This window comes from Taudactylus pleione, unplaced genomic scaffold, assembly GCF_031769625.1.
Source record: "Taudactylus pleione unplaced genomic scaffold, aTauple2 ptg000006l, whole genome shotgun sequence".
In the NCBI taxonomy this organism is placed as follows: domain Eukaryota; kingdom Metazoa; phylum Chordata; class Amphibia; order Anura; family Myobatrachidae; genus Taudactylus; species Taudactylus pleione.
This window is the reverse complement of record NW_028284409.1, coordinates 27,047,230-27,064,317: the sequence shown is the minus strand read 5'-3', so window position 1 is coordinate 27,064,317 and position 17,088 is coordinate 27,047,230. Positions and strand designations below refer to the sequence as shown.

General features: G+C 46.7%; 1 protein-coding gene across 1 annotated transcript in view; it reads left to right on the top strand.

Annotated features, from left to right (window-relative positions):
- Positions 1–17,088, top strand: part of NUP43 (nucleoporin 43) — a 78,446-nt gene that overhangs the window by 34,191 nt on the left and 27,167 nt on the right. The window lies entirely within an intron of this gene.

Genomic DNA, 17,088 nt, shown 5'->3' with positions numbered 1-17,088 from the left:
TCTACTTTTTTTGCATTTTACATTTAATTTGTTTGTAGTTAAACAAAATTCGTTTCCTTTTTTTTTTTTTTTGGGGTACAGGCTGTTCCCCAGTTTTTAATTTTCTGCAGGGTTTCAGTCGAAAAAATGACACAACAATTGAATAATAATGTTAACAGGATGACTCATAGCCGCTGTAAATAAATGGTTGAGATGTCTGCATTAATGTTACTGGTAATATTACACATCCAATTGAATATTGCCCTTAGTCTTACTTTGCTGGTAATATTAATAATCATCTCTCTGAGAAAGCAAAGAGCATAGAAAATTGGGATGGGTACAGGATGCCAGCGGTCAGAATCCCGACAGGTATACAATACCGTCATTTCTCTGTCTCCGTATTCTAACCCTCTCCCTGCCCTAAGTCTAACTCTCCCTCCCTGGTGCCTGACCCTAACCCCCCCCAGTGCCTAAACCTAACCCTCCCCCCTTAGTACAAAAAAAAAAGCAGTATAGATCAAACAAGTGCACTATATACGATCAATTGGTGTGCATAATGAAAAAAGAGATATATACTTTCATTAAATATTTAAACGTAAAGTCTGTAGTTCTACCACCCCGGTAAGTATAAAAGATAATTTTTCATATCACATAGGGAGAAAAGAATTTAAAAATATAGTGTAATACGTCACACATTTTATTATTTTCATAAGAATATATAAAATTGTAACAGCTTAAAAAATGTATACTGATCACAGCACAAATATAAAGTGCATATAGAGATAGATTGGAGGTTTACCCTGCTTACTTCCTCCACTCAGGTCCCCCTCTACATACTCATGCCTCATGTCATCTGTCTGTCTCCCCTTTCCCCTAGATTGTAAGCTCCTAGGAGCAGGGTCCTCCTCCCCACTGTCTCACAGCCTTCTTCTCTAGCACTTCTATGACAGCCTTTATGAGTTGGTTACTGTATTGTAATGTTCTGTGTACCCTTTACTGTATGTACGGCGCTGCGGACCACTTGTGGCGCCCTATAAATAAAATGTAATAATAATGTCCCAAATAAATGGGCATGTAATAAGTATGTTGGAGGCTTCTGGAAATCTTGTCGGGACTCCTTTGTTTTAGGAACTCTGGATATCCTCTGTAGGTGTCAAGTAGTAAGCTTCTGCCACACGCCGCCTACGCATTTCGAGACCATGTCTCTTCCTCTTTATCCCCCCCAGGAAACAACAACTTTCTGGTTAAATCCAAGGCAAAGGTCAATCAAACGGAAAATGACAGTTCCTACTCAAAATATCTGAAAAACCATAATCCACATATAACAATACTTATGATGATCTATATTAAAATGTGTATATACAACATTCTTATACTAGCGCCGGACTGGAAGTGCGTCACGCGCACTTCATGTTTTGTTCCGATATTAATGTTTGGAATCCTATTCATCAAGATTATGTCCTGATGATATATTTCTGAATAGTACAAGCATCTATAACCATTATTAGTCTCCAAAGAGTTCCTCTGTAGATCCTCTATCATAATAGTCTTGTATTTCCTGCTTCATGGGAAGCTTGTGGAAAGCACCCCACTTCCGGTTTAGCGGCCATCTTAAAGCAGTGGAATGCATATCGGTAGTTGGTGAAGCTGCCCAAACGTCTTAATGAGGCAAACTTTGTAGTGGGAAGTCTTTCTAAGACGCATCCAACTTTCTGTGCAGCGGCCATATTGGTAGTGAGTGGAGCTGCCAATACTTCATGATAAGGCCATCTTTCTAAAGTCATTCTAGGGCACATCCGACTTCCAGTACGGCAGCCATCTTAATGTGGAACATAATAAAATCGTTGATTGGAGACTGAATATTGTTGGAACGCACCACCATAATAAGGGAGCTTATTAAAAATAGTATGAGTTAAAAACAATTAAAAGTAGGTATGATCTAGATATAAATAGCCCACTTATCTCCCGTATATATTCAATATTAAGGAACACAAATGACAAATCTAGTAAAGGATGAGCAATATCTTAAATAGTGTATGGCTATACATTCATAAAATTAGGGAAAACAAATCGCAAGGATATTGTAAAAAAATAAATGTCATCTTAATACAATATCATAAATTAGAGTCTACAAGTGGAATAAAAGTTTGATGGATGAATAATACATGGCTCATAAGAACCATTTCAATTCAAAATCCAGATTCAGTCCTCTTGGGGTGAAAGTTTTTAAGTTAAAAATCCAATTCATTTCAGCTTTGGCCAATCTGGTCTCTACATTACTATCTCTCCATGTACTTTTTACATTTTCAATAGCCATAAAATGGGTAATATCTGTAGTGGAACAATTATGAGTTTCTTTAAACTGACTTGAAAGTGAGTGGGTGGTGATTTCTTTCCTTATGTTTCTCAAATGTTCACTGAGCCTTGTCTTCAAGGGCCATTTGTTCTCCCTATATATGGCAACTGCACTCTATAAAATACACCACATTAGTGGTGTGACATGTCATGAACTGTTGTATCTTGTGCAGTTGTCAATTGATATTGAACTTCCCTGTATTTTGTGTGTGGAGTTTTTTTTTTTTTTACCTCTTTGAGTTGCCACATCTAAAAAAAAAAAAAAACTTGTCCTATGGGGATGAGGAGTGGTCACTGCCAAGGCACTTATTGGTCAGTTTATATTTCAGGTTAGGGGCCTTTCGATAGATTTCAGTTGAGAAGGAATCATATTTCTCAATTCTGGTTCTTTGAGTAATAAGTGCCAGTGCTTTTTTAACAATGGATTAAATTTTACCATGGAATCCTGAATATTGTGCATTGATGCATATTCCTGAGAACATCATCTATTTTCTTTTTGTTTCTTAGAAAGGAGCTTCTGTCCTTATTTAGAACATTTTGTCTATATCCTTTCTCAATAAACCTTTTTTACCATATTTTCAAGTTTAACATATGTATTGCCATCAAATAATTGTCAATCTATTTCACTGATGTAATCTTATTTGTCCAACACTGCTACTCCGCCTCCCTTATCGCACTGCTTAATAATGATCGATTCATCCTTTTTGTAGTGTTTTTAAAGCCATTGTTTCTTTCGTTGTCCGGTTTGGTTTGGTTATCTTGGCTTTCTCAAACCTCAAACTTCCACTACAGATTTTTGAAAGCGGTTAATGAGGCTCCCCTTTAGATGCTTAGAATAAAAAGAGGACTTTTTCTTGAATTTGCTCTTGCCATCTGTAGTTGTGGCGGTTTGTTCTTTTTGCTGGATAAATTTCTTTACCCTGATTCAAACTAATTTTTACACATCTATAAATGTTTAAAAAGGTTATCTCTTTACTGGGCGCAAATTTAAGTCCTTTCAAAAGACGTTTCTCCTCAGACGAAGTCAGTGCGGCTGCTTAAATGAAAACATTTTCCATCTATACAACATTGCTCGTATTTTTTTTTTTTCTTTGTATTTCTTTTTGTTGTGATTCAAGATGCCTCCACTTTTTCCCTGTTTTCGTTTCGTTAATACCACATATTTTTTCAATCCCCTTCTTTCAAAAAAAAAAAAAAAAATGGGAACCAATTTACGTGTCTGGAATCTATTATATGTAACACGCACCCCTAATGGGGGAAGATCTTCATTCCGGTTTTGATATCTCATCCGTCTGTCTAAATTCTATCGACTGTATAATGTTGTGCTGCTGTCATTCCTATACGCATTGTAATCATAACCTAAATTATTTGTTTTCTTGTTCCGTGGTTTCTCCGTGCAGATTCATATTGTCTGTTGATTCCTTTTATATGAAGTATCTCTTCTGGGAATATCTATCTATTATCATTATTCTCATTCAGAGATTCTATGTTTCTTCTCATAACATATGGCGTGCTCATTTGTTCTTTTATTATTCGGTTGTCTTCTTGGTGTAATGCCTCTTTATTTTGGGTACACTTCCACTTGATGAATGGGAGGGTTAGTGCATAACCCTCCCCCTAGTGCCTAACCCCTAACGCTAACCCTTCCCCCAACCCTGCTACTTAACAATCCTGGAATGTTCTTTCATGTAATGAAAAGATGCATCCATATTCTCCCATCTATTTTTCTACTTCAGGGTCCATAGGGTATCCACAGGATACCTTGGGGTATAGGTGTGATGTCAGTCATCGGGCACCATAGCGTTAAGCTTTCAGCCTCCCAGGATGCACTAGGGTCCCCCTCCTATACCCCGCCCCCGAGCCAAGGCACCTCAGTTTAGTTTGGTGCCCAGCCGAAGTCGGGTGCACCTGTTGGAGTGGGGGCTAAAAAGAGCCCCTGAAGTTTTCCTGCATGCAGCTGTGGCTGCACATCTGGATGTACAGCATGGACAGTCAGTCCTGACGTCCATGCTGTCTTCCCTACACCCCCGCCGGTACCAGAACGCCGGTACCGATCCGGGGATGCTGGTGAGCATCTGGGGTCACAGCTAGCGGTGACCCCAGATGTTCCGGACCATGGCCGGAATCAAGGGGGACAGCAAGGTAAGCGGTGGGTCCCCGCTGTTACATGGTCCAGAGTCCCCAGGCAGGGGGCTCCCTGGGGACTGGCTGCAGCGTGGAGCCAGGTATGTAACCTGCGTTTCCACTACCCCCCTGGGACAGCGGATCGCAGTAGAGCGGTAGCGCTGCGGCGTCCCGGGGGTTAAATGCATGCCAGGGGAGCACGCCTTCCCTGTCTCACAGCCGGCGCCTCCCCCGCTGCACACAGCCCTCTCTGCACACTGCCGACTGGCTCTGTGGCAGCGCTCCTCCCCCAGGCCAGCCTCCTCTCTGCTCCTCGGCGGCCATATTCCTGAACGCATGGTGAACGCTGCTGGAAGCCTGGACGGAGGCATCGTGGTCTGGGTCCACCCGCATACCTCTCCTCCGCTGTGGTCAGGTCTGTGTATGCAGCGCTGTGTCCTACCAGACTCTGTGTCTGCGTAGTTGAGTGATCAGCGCTGGTTAGTGCAGGAATTGATTTTCTTTGCATTGTATGTGACTGTGCTAGCGCTGCTGCCTGTATCTTCTATTCTGACTGTCAGCTTTATTACTGTCCCTGTTCTTTCTGCTAAGCACTTGCGGTGCGGTGCTGCAGGGTGGTCTCTCACCTCTTTAAAATACAATTGGTGAGAGGGGTCACATACTTGGTACCATCATGTCTGAAAGTGATTTTTCTCTCCGGCTACAATGTACTACGTGTAAAGTACCTTTAGCGGAGGGGGAGGGTAGCGCGGAGGGCCTCTGCCGGCAGTGTTTGTCAATGGCGCGGCCTTTTACGGTTACAGCACCGGTACAGGAGCCGCCCTGGGCTTGTTTCGCTCAGGCGCTTACAACCTTAGTGGGCCAGTTAGCTCCGCAGCCCGCGTTTACGCAGATGGGTTTGTCCCAGCAGTCAGTGGTGTCGTCACCCATGCAGGGTTTCCCAAGACAATTGGTGGTACCCCGCAGTCTCCCTATCTCTCCTCTCCCGGTTTCTCAGGAGCCGGCGTGGGTTAACTCCCTGACGAGTTCTGTACAGCACTTGTCGGATGTGTTGCAAGGGGAGTCTGTGATGCGGCCACATAAACGGCCGGTGGCGTCTGTCGGCTCCTTATGAGGATGACGAAGGGACGTCTGATGATGGGGAGATTCTGGATCCTTACGATCAGGAACCTCTCCATACTAAGGACGCTGACGCTAGGTCCAAGGTGTATATTCCTGGACTTATTCGGGCAGTCCGCACAGCCTTGGTGATTGAGGACGAAGTTCCCCCAGCGGCTAAATCCAAGTATGCCTTTTTTAAGGATGTGAAGGGTGACGCCACAGTCTTTCCTCTTTCGGGTCAGTTAGTGGAGCATTTAGAGGAGGCGTGGAAACAGCCTGGCAAGCGATACCAGCTGCAGAGGCGCCTGGCGGTGGCTTATACGTTCGCAGATAATTATTTTGCAAAGTGGGAATCCCCTCCACAGGTGGATTCTCACGTGACCCGTCTTGTCTGTAGTGCCACATTGCCGATGTCATCCATGTCCTCCCTTAAGGATGCTACGGACCGCAAGGTGGAGATCTGCCTGAAGTCCGCTTATTCCCTTGCGGGGGGGGGCAGCTCGGCCGGCTATGGCCATTTGCTGGGTTGCCAGAGCGATGTAGCGCTGGGCGGATTCATTAGAGGCGTCTTTTGATTCCGACTGTCCGGCCGATCAGGCGGAGTTGATTGGTAATCTCCGTGATTCGGCCACTTATATCAACGAGGCGGCCTTAGACATTAGTACCCTGGTGTCTCGAATTTCTAAAGCAGCGGTGGCTGCTCGTCGCACCTTGTGGTTGCGATCCTGGAAGGCGGACGCTGATTCCAAAAAGGGTTTGGAGGCGTTGTCCTTTAACTGAGAAGTTCTCTTCGGTCCGGATCTGGACAAGATTGCGGCCACGCTGGCGGCAGCCAAATCGGCATGTCTCCCGTCGGCCGCTGCTCCTTCTGGTTAAGGACCATCGTCCTTTCGGTCTTATAGGGCCCAGGGCAGGCCCAAACCACAGTCTTTTCCTCGACAGGCTGGTCCCAAGAAATCGGCCAAACCCCGAGGGCATGGAGTACCAGACATCCGGCCCCTAAGCCAGATGACAAGCCTGCGGCCTGACGGTCCGGGCCTCCCTTTGGGGGATCCCAAAGTGGGAGGCCGCCTGCTGCAGTTCGCCCGGTGTTGGTCGGTCACCACGACAGACACTGGGGTTCTCGAGGTGGTCTCCCACGGGTATGCCCTCTCTTTCCGGCACAGACCCCCAGCTCAATTCTTCACCACGGGTCTACCATCAGACCGGAACAAGGCCACGGAGCTGCGGAAAGTCTTGCACACTATGCTCCAGGCCGGAGTTATAGTGCCTGTTCCATTCTCCCAGAGGGGCCAGGGTTTCTATTGAAATCTTTTTTTGGTGCAGAAACCCAATGGGTCGTATTGTCCGATTCTCAACCTCAAAGCTCTCAACAAGTCTTTGCGGGTGCCGAAGTTTCGGATGGAGACCCTACGGTCCATCATTCTGGCGCTGGAACCTGGGGACTACATGGTGTAATTGGACATACAGGACGCTTACCTGCATGTCCCTATTCTTTTGCGCCATCAACAGTTCCTCAGGTTTGCAATCCGCAGCGACCACTTTCAGTTTCGGGCGTTACCTTTTGGCCTGGCGACAGCACCGCGTGTGTTCACCAAGGTGATGGCGGTCATGGCGGCTTCTCTACGGTTGCAGGGAGTCCGCATGTTGCCGTACTTGGACGACCTTTTATTAGTGGCAGGATCTCCAGAGCTCCTTCTACGCCACTTGGACCTGACCATTGCGCTACTGCAACGGCACGGCTGGTTAATAAACTGGCAGAAGTCCACTCTAGTCCCGTCTCGGCGGATTCTGCACCTCGGAGCCTTATTGGACTCGGGACAGCAAAGGATCTTTGTGACGGGGGAAAAGATCTCTGCTTTACAGTCGAGGGTGCGCAGTTGTCTGCACAGCCGCCGGGTGTCTACACTCGGCGATGATGTTACTGGGCTCCATGGTGTCGGTGTTCGACATGGTGGAATATGCCCAGTTTCACTCCAGACCTCTGCAGCACCTGATCCTGTCCAAGTGGAACGGGCTGCCTCAGTCTCTGAAGTCCCAGACGATTGTGCTCACCCCGGAGGATCGCCTGTCCCTTGCCTGGTGGTTACAGACGTCCCATCTCAGCAAGGGACGTCCGTTCTGGGTTCCAAATTGGGTCCTGTTGACAACGGACGCCAGTCTTCGGGGCTGGGGAGCAGTTTTGGGTCCACACTTGTTCCAGGGCAGGTGGACGCCGACAGAAGCGGAGCTTCCAATCAATATCTTGGAATTCCGTGCGGTCTTCAATGCTCTCCAGCAGGCACATCGGGTTCTCCAGGGTCGTCCGGTACAGGTCCAGTCGGACAACGCTACCACCGTGGCCTAAATAAACAGGCAAGGAGGAACCCGAAGTCGGGCGGCTCTCGTGGAGGTGTCTCGGATCCTGGTATGGGCGGAGCGCAATTTTCCGGCCATATCAGCGGTCTTCATCCCGGGAGTGCTAAATTGGGAGGCGGACTTTCTAAGATCGACCTCATGGCGTCCCGGCACAACAACAAGTTGCCGGTGTACGGGTCTCGCACAAGAGACGAAGAGGCGTCTTTGGTGGATGCTCTGTCCGTCCGGTGGACGTTCCGGTTCGCATACCTGTTTCCTCCGGTTTCCCTTCTTCCACGGGTAATCTGGAAATTCAAACAGGAAGGAGGGACGCTCCTGTTGATAGCTCCGGCGGCACTGGTTCTCAGACCTTCAGGGTCTGTCCGTGGACAGTCCTCTGCGGTTGCCGCTACGACCGGACCTTCTGTCGCAGGGTCCTTGTCTTCACCCGGACCTGACTCGGCTGTCTTTGACGGCGTGGCTGTTGAGACAGCCATGTTGAGGTCCAGGGGGTGTTCCAGCTCTGTTGTACGTACCATGTTACGAGCTCGGAAACAGTCTTCCGCGAGAATATACCATCGCGTGTGGCATAGGTTCTTCCAGTGGTGTCGACCGAGAGGTTATGCACCGCGGGAGTTTCGTCTGTCTAGGATACTCTCCTTCCTACAAGCGGGACTAGATCATGGGCTTCGCCTTGCTTCTTTGAAGGTACAGGTTTCGACCCTGTCTGTCTGGTTTCACCGTAGGATTGCTACAATCCCGGATGTGCGCACCTTTATGCAAGGTGTTCTCCGCATTCAGCCGCCCTTTGTTCCACCTGTGGCGCCTTGGGATTTGGCTGTGGTCCAGAGGGCTCTCCAGGGACCGCCGTTTGAACCACTGGGCTCAGTGGATCTTAAATGGCTAACAGCTAAGACTGTTTTCCTTCTGGCCATATCTTCGGCCAGACGTGTTTCTGATTTAGGGGCTCTTTCTTGTAAACCCCCTTTCTTGATTTTTCATGGGAACAGGGCAGTGCTCCGCACTCGGCCTGAATTTCTTCCCAAAGTTGTTTCCCAGTTTCATGTTAACGAGGAAATAGTTGTTCCGGCCTTTAACTCACCTTGCCTTTCAGTGGGTGAGGCCACTTTGGATGTTGTGCGGGCCTTAAGGACTTATGTTGACCGCACTTCTTCGTTTAGGAAGTCGGATGCCTTGTTTGTCCTCTATGGCTTCCGTAAAAAGGGTTGGCCTGCTTCAAAGCAAACTTTGGCAGCCTGGATCAGTATGGCTATTTCTGAAGCTTATCTTCATGAAGGTCTGCCGGTTCCTCCTTCTTTGAAGGCTCATTCCACTAGGTCTGTGGGTCCTTCGTGGGCAGCTCGACGTGGTGCCTCTGCAGTCCAGATCTGCAAGGCTGCTACGTGGTCCTCTGTCCATACCTTCGTGAGGTATTACAGGTTTGACACCTTCGCCTCTCAGGATGCTTCCTTCGGGCGGCGGATTCTCCTTTCTGCACAGGAGCGTCCCCACCCTTAAAGGATACTGCTTTGGGACATCCCCAAGGTATCCTGTGGATACCTATGGACCCTGAAGTAGAAAATATGAGATATGGTAAGAACTTACCTTTGTTATCTCTATTTCTACGAAGTCCATAGGGTTCCACAGGACTCCCGCCCTGTCGCACCTGTGCTGCATATGGGCTTTGGTCTGGTCACCGGTTTTCCCGTATCCTTCTGGTGAGAGTGTGATTCTTGTGTGTATCCAGATCGTCTTTCTCTCTCTTCCTTCTCCTCTGGCCTATGGCTTGGTAACTAACTGAGGTGCCTTGGCTCGGGGGCGGGGTATAGGAGGGGGACCCTAGTGCATCCTGGGAGGCTGAAAGCTTAACTCTATGGTGCCCGATGACTGACGTCACACCTATACCCCAAGGTATCCTGTGGAACCCTATGGACTTCGTAGAAATAGAGATAACAAAGGTAAGTTCTTACCATATCTCATATTATCTGGTCCCATGAAAATGTCCGTATCTGATAAAACCACCAATGATGGGCAATAATTATTTATGATAAACTCTGTAGTGGGTACATTTTAGAATCTAAATGACATGTTTAACAAGGCAACTTCTACAATCGGTAGCTCAATCAGTTTCTCTGAGAGCTAAATGAAGGTCTTTTTGTTACAAACTAGTAATACCCCTTTCAGACATCTCGAGAATCCCGGGAATTTGGCCTGCCTCAGCCAAATTGCCCGGTAGCCGCGTATGTCTGAAAGGTACCTACCCGGGAACACATTCCCGGCTAGCCGCCCCTTCAAACGACCAGGGTTTTTCCCTGGACTTAAGTCCCGGGAAATTACCCTGCTCGTGTCTGAATGGTGCTACCTTGGAATTTACTACTCCCGGGCTGCACCAAGCAGCTTTTGCATAGAGTTAGCTGCGCAGAGCATCCAGGATGCTCTGCGCTGCCGCTCATCACCCCCCGCGCCGGTGGCTGCGTCAGGTGATGATGCGGGCAGGGGGTGGCACAGTGGGGATGGATCTAGCCTGGTGTCGGAACTCCTGGGCGATCTTCCTCTCCATGATGATGCAGGTGACAGTGGCTGCTGATCCCGGGATCCTCGTCCTTATCAGGTAACAGCCGCTGCCCTCATGGAAGCTACTTTCTCATTGGTCAGAATGGAGAAGCTCTCTGTTACCGCTGCACTGATTGGCCAGTAACTCCTTCCCTGCTGTACATACAGATCATCATCATCCTCACTCCCGGCTCATTGTATTTCTGCTCCGCCTTCTCCAGCTGCTGTCAGTCAGGTGCTTCACCTGGCATCTAATTGAATTTGCTGCTATTGCTATTAAACAATCAAATAAAAAAAAATAAATGCTGCATTTTGATTGGCCGGCTACCGGCAGCCCTATCATGACACCGATGACATCAGGCTAGGAGGCGCAACGGAGAGGCAGGTAAGCAGAAAAACCCGGCTTATGTCTGAAAGGGGTCTACCTCGGAATTTCCCGGGTAGACACTGTAGTGTGAAAGGGGGGTCTCGACCAAATACCCGGGAATTTGCACAGGAGAAATTCCTGGGTCTGTGCAGGAAATTTCCTGGGTTGTATGTCTGAAAGGGGTATTACAGGCTCCTATGAGCTATTTACATACTGTATACATATTATTATTATCATTATTATTATTATTATTGTCATTATACAAAGTATTCTATAACCAGAGATCAAACAAGATTATGTACACTGGTTTTATCCTGACTAGCAGTGTTCCGTATTAAAGGTCTGGTTCAACAGTGAATATAACTATCAAGAAAATGAATGTTACATTGTATATTCTATCTGCTGTTGATACTGATGTGACAATGTTTTATTTATTCACATGTCAATGATGGTCTTATTAAAAAATAAAATTAGGACATCCATCAATTTTATAAATCAATATAAGTATCAATTACCTGTTTGTCAATGGGAATCTATAATTTAGACTCTGTGGCATACAATAAATAATGGTTTAGGTATGAGGGATATTTTACCTTCTGCATCAGGTTAACTAACAGGGCAGATAGTCTCAGTTATTCCCAGTGGGGACTTTGGTCTTGCGCTAATTTTTAAGCTTTTTGGAGCTTTTCCCCATTGGCTAATGCCATCTGTAGATAATGTTGGCTGCTTTGTCCCTCTGGAGGCATTAACATAATCCCTCTCCAGCAGCCTCCATCCTCTAATGCTACCATTTTTCACAAAATGGTGCTTAACATCTGTGACTTTATGGCAGCACATGCACACTGCCATAAATTGAAGTGAAATTATAGCAATGTCTATCCCTTCACTATTAAGCTCTTCTCCAGGAACTAGGAGAGCCTCTTTCTGTATCTACTGTCCCAACATGAAGTGTGGGATAAGGACTGAAACATTTATTCCATATTGTCATGTTATGTGGCGATACGGAAAGATTATAAATTGGACCTGATCATTTTTTTAAATAAATAGGCCCCTTCAATTTATCAGTCTAATGCTAAGAGAATAGAATGCATGTATCAGACCTATAGAATTTGAGTCTGCTCCCTAAAGTGGACGCAGCCATAACTGGCATTTTAATAGACCTGTACTATCACTTGGAGATTATGGGCCTGATTCAGAGCCACTCGTAAGTGGCAGCTCGTTCGCTCCGAGCGATGTTTGGCCAACTGCGCATGCGTACGGATCGTTATACGCATGCGCGAACCAGTCAGTGCGGCCGATGGCGTGTTTAAAAGTCAAAACGGGCATTTTATGGGTGTGCATAATTAATACAGCAGCGTCATTGACCACGTCACTTGGGTTTTTTTAACTCAGAACTGCTCGCAAAATTGTGGTAGCAAAAACCAACCCCAAGAATAGCGAGCAGCTCATACCCTGGTCGATGTACTCGATTAATCTAATAAATAGCGGACATGACGTAGGATGCGAGCGGACAGGGGGCGTAGTTTCCCAAAAAACGACTGCAAGTTTTGTTCGCTCGTTCAGACCTAGAGGCGTGAACAGACCGCAAACAGCGAACGGTTCATTTGATTAGCCACCCCTATTTTCTGGACGAGCGAGCGCAAATAGCGACCGGCTCTGAATCAGGCCCTATGTCTCTCTACATACCCCATGGATAAGGAAATATAAATCCTATAGTATTCTCTTTCTTTAGCACTGGAACAGTGATTGCACTGAGTTACAAAATATATGGGTTCCAGGGACCCTCCACTTTAAAAAAAATAAATAAATAAAAAAAAAATTATGCTTTAGAGCTCCCCATATGCCCCACATGCCATCACACATACCCTTAGAGTGCCATCTGACCTCCCCACATGCCCTTACATTCATATTTCTTCAGGGTCCATAAGCTCCACAGGGAGACCTTGGGGGTGTAGGTGATGGATCTAGAGCCGGGCACCACGCAGTTAAAGCTTTCACCTCCCAGGATGCACTTGTCCATCCTCCCTAAACCCCGAGCCAGAGGCACCTCAGTTTAGTTGGTGCCTGGCCGGAGTCGGGTCACCTTTTAAAGCGGAGGGCTGTTTAGCAGCCCTAAAGCTATTTTCTTTTATGATTTTTGTTAGTTTATTCTACTACATTCAGAGCGAGCAGCAGCAGACTGTCTATAGGACATCTGTGCTGCCGCTCCGGCACCACAACTGATCTGGGGATCTCGGCGGGTCCCCGGGGTCGTCGTCGTCATCATCATCATTATTAATGTGTATTACCATCTTTCAGGCACTGGCCAGTGATATCTGCATCTCTATGCATCTCCCCTATTTTGCCTCTCCAAGCGTAGGTGTGCAAGTGTTTAACAGGAAGCATATGATCGTACAGAGGGGCGCCGAGAGGGGGGTGCGGCGGGCGGGTACAGGTGTTCCAAGAGCCGAGCCTAGCCCGGGAAAAAGGGGTGTGACCTAATCAGAGGTGTGGCCCCGCCCCCATAGGGGAAAAAAACAGTAAAATTTTTGCAGCGCTGGGGAGGGGGGGCGCTGTGAGCCCCCTCAGCCATGCGCATAGCCAGTGGGGGGCGCGATCAATGTGATCGCTCCCCACCACAGGCATAGCAGATTGCTGTGGGTGCTGCTTAGCAGCCGCGAGAAGTCTCCCAGTGCAGCCCAGTACACAGCAGCATGTGCTGGGCTGCTGCAATGAAAGAGGGAGGCGGGGGCAGAAAGTAACATTGGAAGTGGATCTGCGTCCATTAAAAACAGTGGTTTTACACCTTCAGACCTGTATTTGTGCATTGCCTAAAACTAATATTGGAGTTTCGCAAACAGTTTTTACTTACACCTTTTAATTTCCATAATGAAGAACGAATTCATGGCAAGGGTTAACCACTTAATTAGCGCTATATCATTGCCCCAAAAATTCCATGAAAGTCTTTAATACTTCAAGACAAGTGTAATATTCTATATATTTTTTTGTACTTGAAATCAGCATAGGACGGAAGAACCCAGACTGCAGCCGGACATAAGGGGACGGGTAAGGTGGGTCACCGCTTGCGGTTTCCGGACTGCCATTTTCTTGGTGGTACAGTCACAGATCTCTCAGGGCAGCGCGTCCAGTCCTTTTGCATACCTCTCCCTTGGGTTAGTGTATGTAGTGCTATAGCCTCCCCAGATACTGAATCTGGGTGGTTGATTGTAGTGCCAATTTGCAGTTTAAATTCTGCTTTGTATGTGACGTATGCTAGTGCTGCCTATCTTTGTCTTTTTTCCTAACTGTCAGCATATATCTATACCTTTCGTCTAATACTGCCCTAATACAGGTGTAGTTAGGGTGGTTTTTACCTCACATATATAAAAGATAATATTTGGGAGGTCTGTCACATACTGTTGTGTGCTGTACTGTACCATATTTAGGCAAGGCTACTGCAGCTTATCTAAGCATTAGTCAGGACCAGTGTTTTGCAGTGTTTACCTCTGACTATTACCCTACCATACAGGTGTATTCAGGGGTTTTCCTGTGCCTCACATCTATAGAACTAAATATTTGTGAGGTTTGTCACATACAGTTGTTCGTTGCCTGTGCCATATTTGGGCTGTGTGCTACTGCAGCTTACCCAAGAATAAGACAGGACCAGTATATTGCATTCCTACTAGTATCTTATATACACAGTGGTTGCAGTATACCCAGTGCCATTTACTCTGCAGCTCTCTAACAAAGGCAAGAGTAACAACAGGCATCTGTCCACATACTGCTATCATGCAAGTTCTGTGCTGCAGGCTTAAGTGAGGAGGAAATTGATACAAGATGGGCTATGTAGTTAGTGTTATACTCCACCTGGCCCTTCAGACATAGATGGTACTCACCCCCTGGGCTTTCTTTTCTCGGGTACTGGCCACTATTGCGGACTGCCTAGCAGATCCAGCTGTAATTCCCCATATGGGGTTACCGCAGCAGGCAGTAATGCCCCTTTTGGGGGTTGCTATGACAGGTACAGGTGATACAAGTACCCCCACCGTGGGTAGACTTACTCTCTAACTCAGTGCAGAGTGGGGTGGCTGCATCTTATGCCTTTCAAACCATGTTGCTAGATGAGAAGCCCCTACACAGTGACACCTCTAAGCGCCCTGTGGTATCGTCACAGTCCACGCAACTCTCAGATTCTGAGGTATCATACGAGGAGGCAGAAGATGCTGATCTCGGTAGCCCTGACTCCCCTCTGAAGGAGGATGAGTCTGTCAAAAATAATATTCCTGCCTTGGTGCGAGCTGTCGGATCCATTTTATTAATAGACGATAACGAGTCAGCCCCTAAATCCAAGCACCCTCTGTTCAGACGACAGAAGGTGACTTCAGAAGATTTCCCTCTATTGGATCAATTAGCTGAACCGCAGCCTGGCAATCACCTGGTTGTAGGTTTCAACCACAAAAACTAACCTGATGTTACCCTTTTTCTGTGGCTCATTGTGCAAAATGAGAAACTCCCCCTGCGGTGGATTCCCATGTTAGCGCTTTTAATTAAACGCATAAGTTGCCTATTCCTACAATTACTTCCTTGAACTACAGATAGGAAGGTGGAAACTTGCCTGAAATTGATATACTATCTTTAACCTGCCAGAGTGGGAGGCTGACTTCTTCAGTTCGCCCAGTGCTGGAGTCAAACCGCCACGGATGCTAGGGTAAGCGAAGTGGTATCTCACGGGTACGCCCTCATATTTCTCAGACGGCCCCCCCACCAGTTTTTCTTCACAGGCCCTCCTTCAGACCTGAACAAGGCCTTACAAGTCCACAAAACTATTCAGTCCTTGCTGCAAACAGGGGAAATTATACCAGTTCCATTATCTCAGCGAGGTACTGGTGGTTGTTCTACTTTCTTTCTGGTTCAGAAGCCGAATGGGTCTCATTGGCCTATCTTCAATCTCAAGTCCCTGAACAAATTCCTAAAGGTTATGAATTGTGGTGTGAACGTAGTCACTAGGCGCTACCTTAGAAACTAATGGACAAGTCTTGAAAATACATATATATCACTCCTATGTGGTCATAGTTAGCATGTCAATGAATCGACCAATGTCATAGATGTCAAAACATGCACATTTTATTATAACAAAGACAGTGGTAAAATAAATTAATAAAACTTTGCCAGGGTGGCTGCTTAACCAGATAGTCGGTTTGTAAAAGGGAGAAGGGAGTCCTGAAACAGGTTGGAAACCAAGAGGCAAAAGGGGACTGTGGACCAGGACGGCTAAAGCGGTGGCAGAGAGGACGAAGGTGATCTGGACCATCTGTCTTCAAAATATTAACACCAATGCCCGTTTAAGCAGACTATCTGGTAAAGCAGCCACCCTGGCAAAGTTTTATTAATTTATTTTACCACTGTCTTTGTTATAATAAAATGTGCATGTTTTGACATCTATGACATTGGTCGATTCATTGACATGCTAACTATGACCACATAGGAGTGATATATATGTATTTTCAAGACTTGTCCATTGGTTTCTAAGGTAACGGCTAGTGACTACGTTCACACCACAATTCATATGCTTTACTACTAAGGTCTGGGGTAGAACTAGAACGTTCTCATAGGCTGCTCTCCTTATATTAGTGCAGCGCAGCTGTGCATCCCTAAACATATCCTACCAAATTCCTAAAGGTGCCTAGGTTCAGGATGGAAACTCTACGTTCCATCATCCTAGCTATGGAGCCTGGGGACTTTATGGTATCGCTGGATATTTAGGACATGTACCTATAGTGTTCATTCATCAGCGTTCTCTGGTCTGCTATACTACAGCAGCTCTTCCAATTTCAGCCTCTGCCCTTTGGACTTTTCACAGGTCCACGGGTGTTTACCAATAGTATGGCTATCATGGCGGCCCGCCCTGTGTGGTCAGGGCATCCGACTGAGGATCCCCAGAGGTGCTTCAAGCCATCTACAACTAACCATTGCTTTTCTTCTCAAGCACGGATGTTTAATCAACTGGAAAAAGTTCTCCCTGAATCCCTTACAGAGAATTCATCTGGGAGCCCTGCTGCATTCTCAGGATCAGAGAATCTTTCTGAAGTCAGACAAGATCTCCACACTTTAACTACGAGTACGCAGATATCTTCACAATCGCCAAATGTTGATCCACTCAGCAATGCAAGTTCTGGGATTCATGGTGTTGACATGGTAGAATATGCTCAGTTCCATTCCAGGCCTTTGCAAAGGCTAATCCTCTTCAGATGGAACGGGTTAACGCATCGGATCAAAGTTCAGTTTATGGTGCG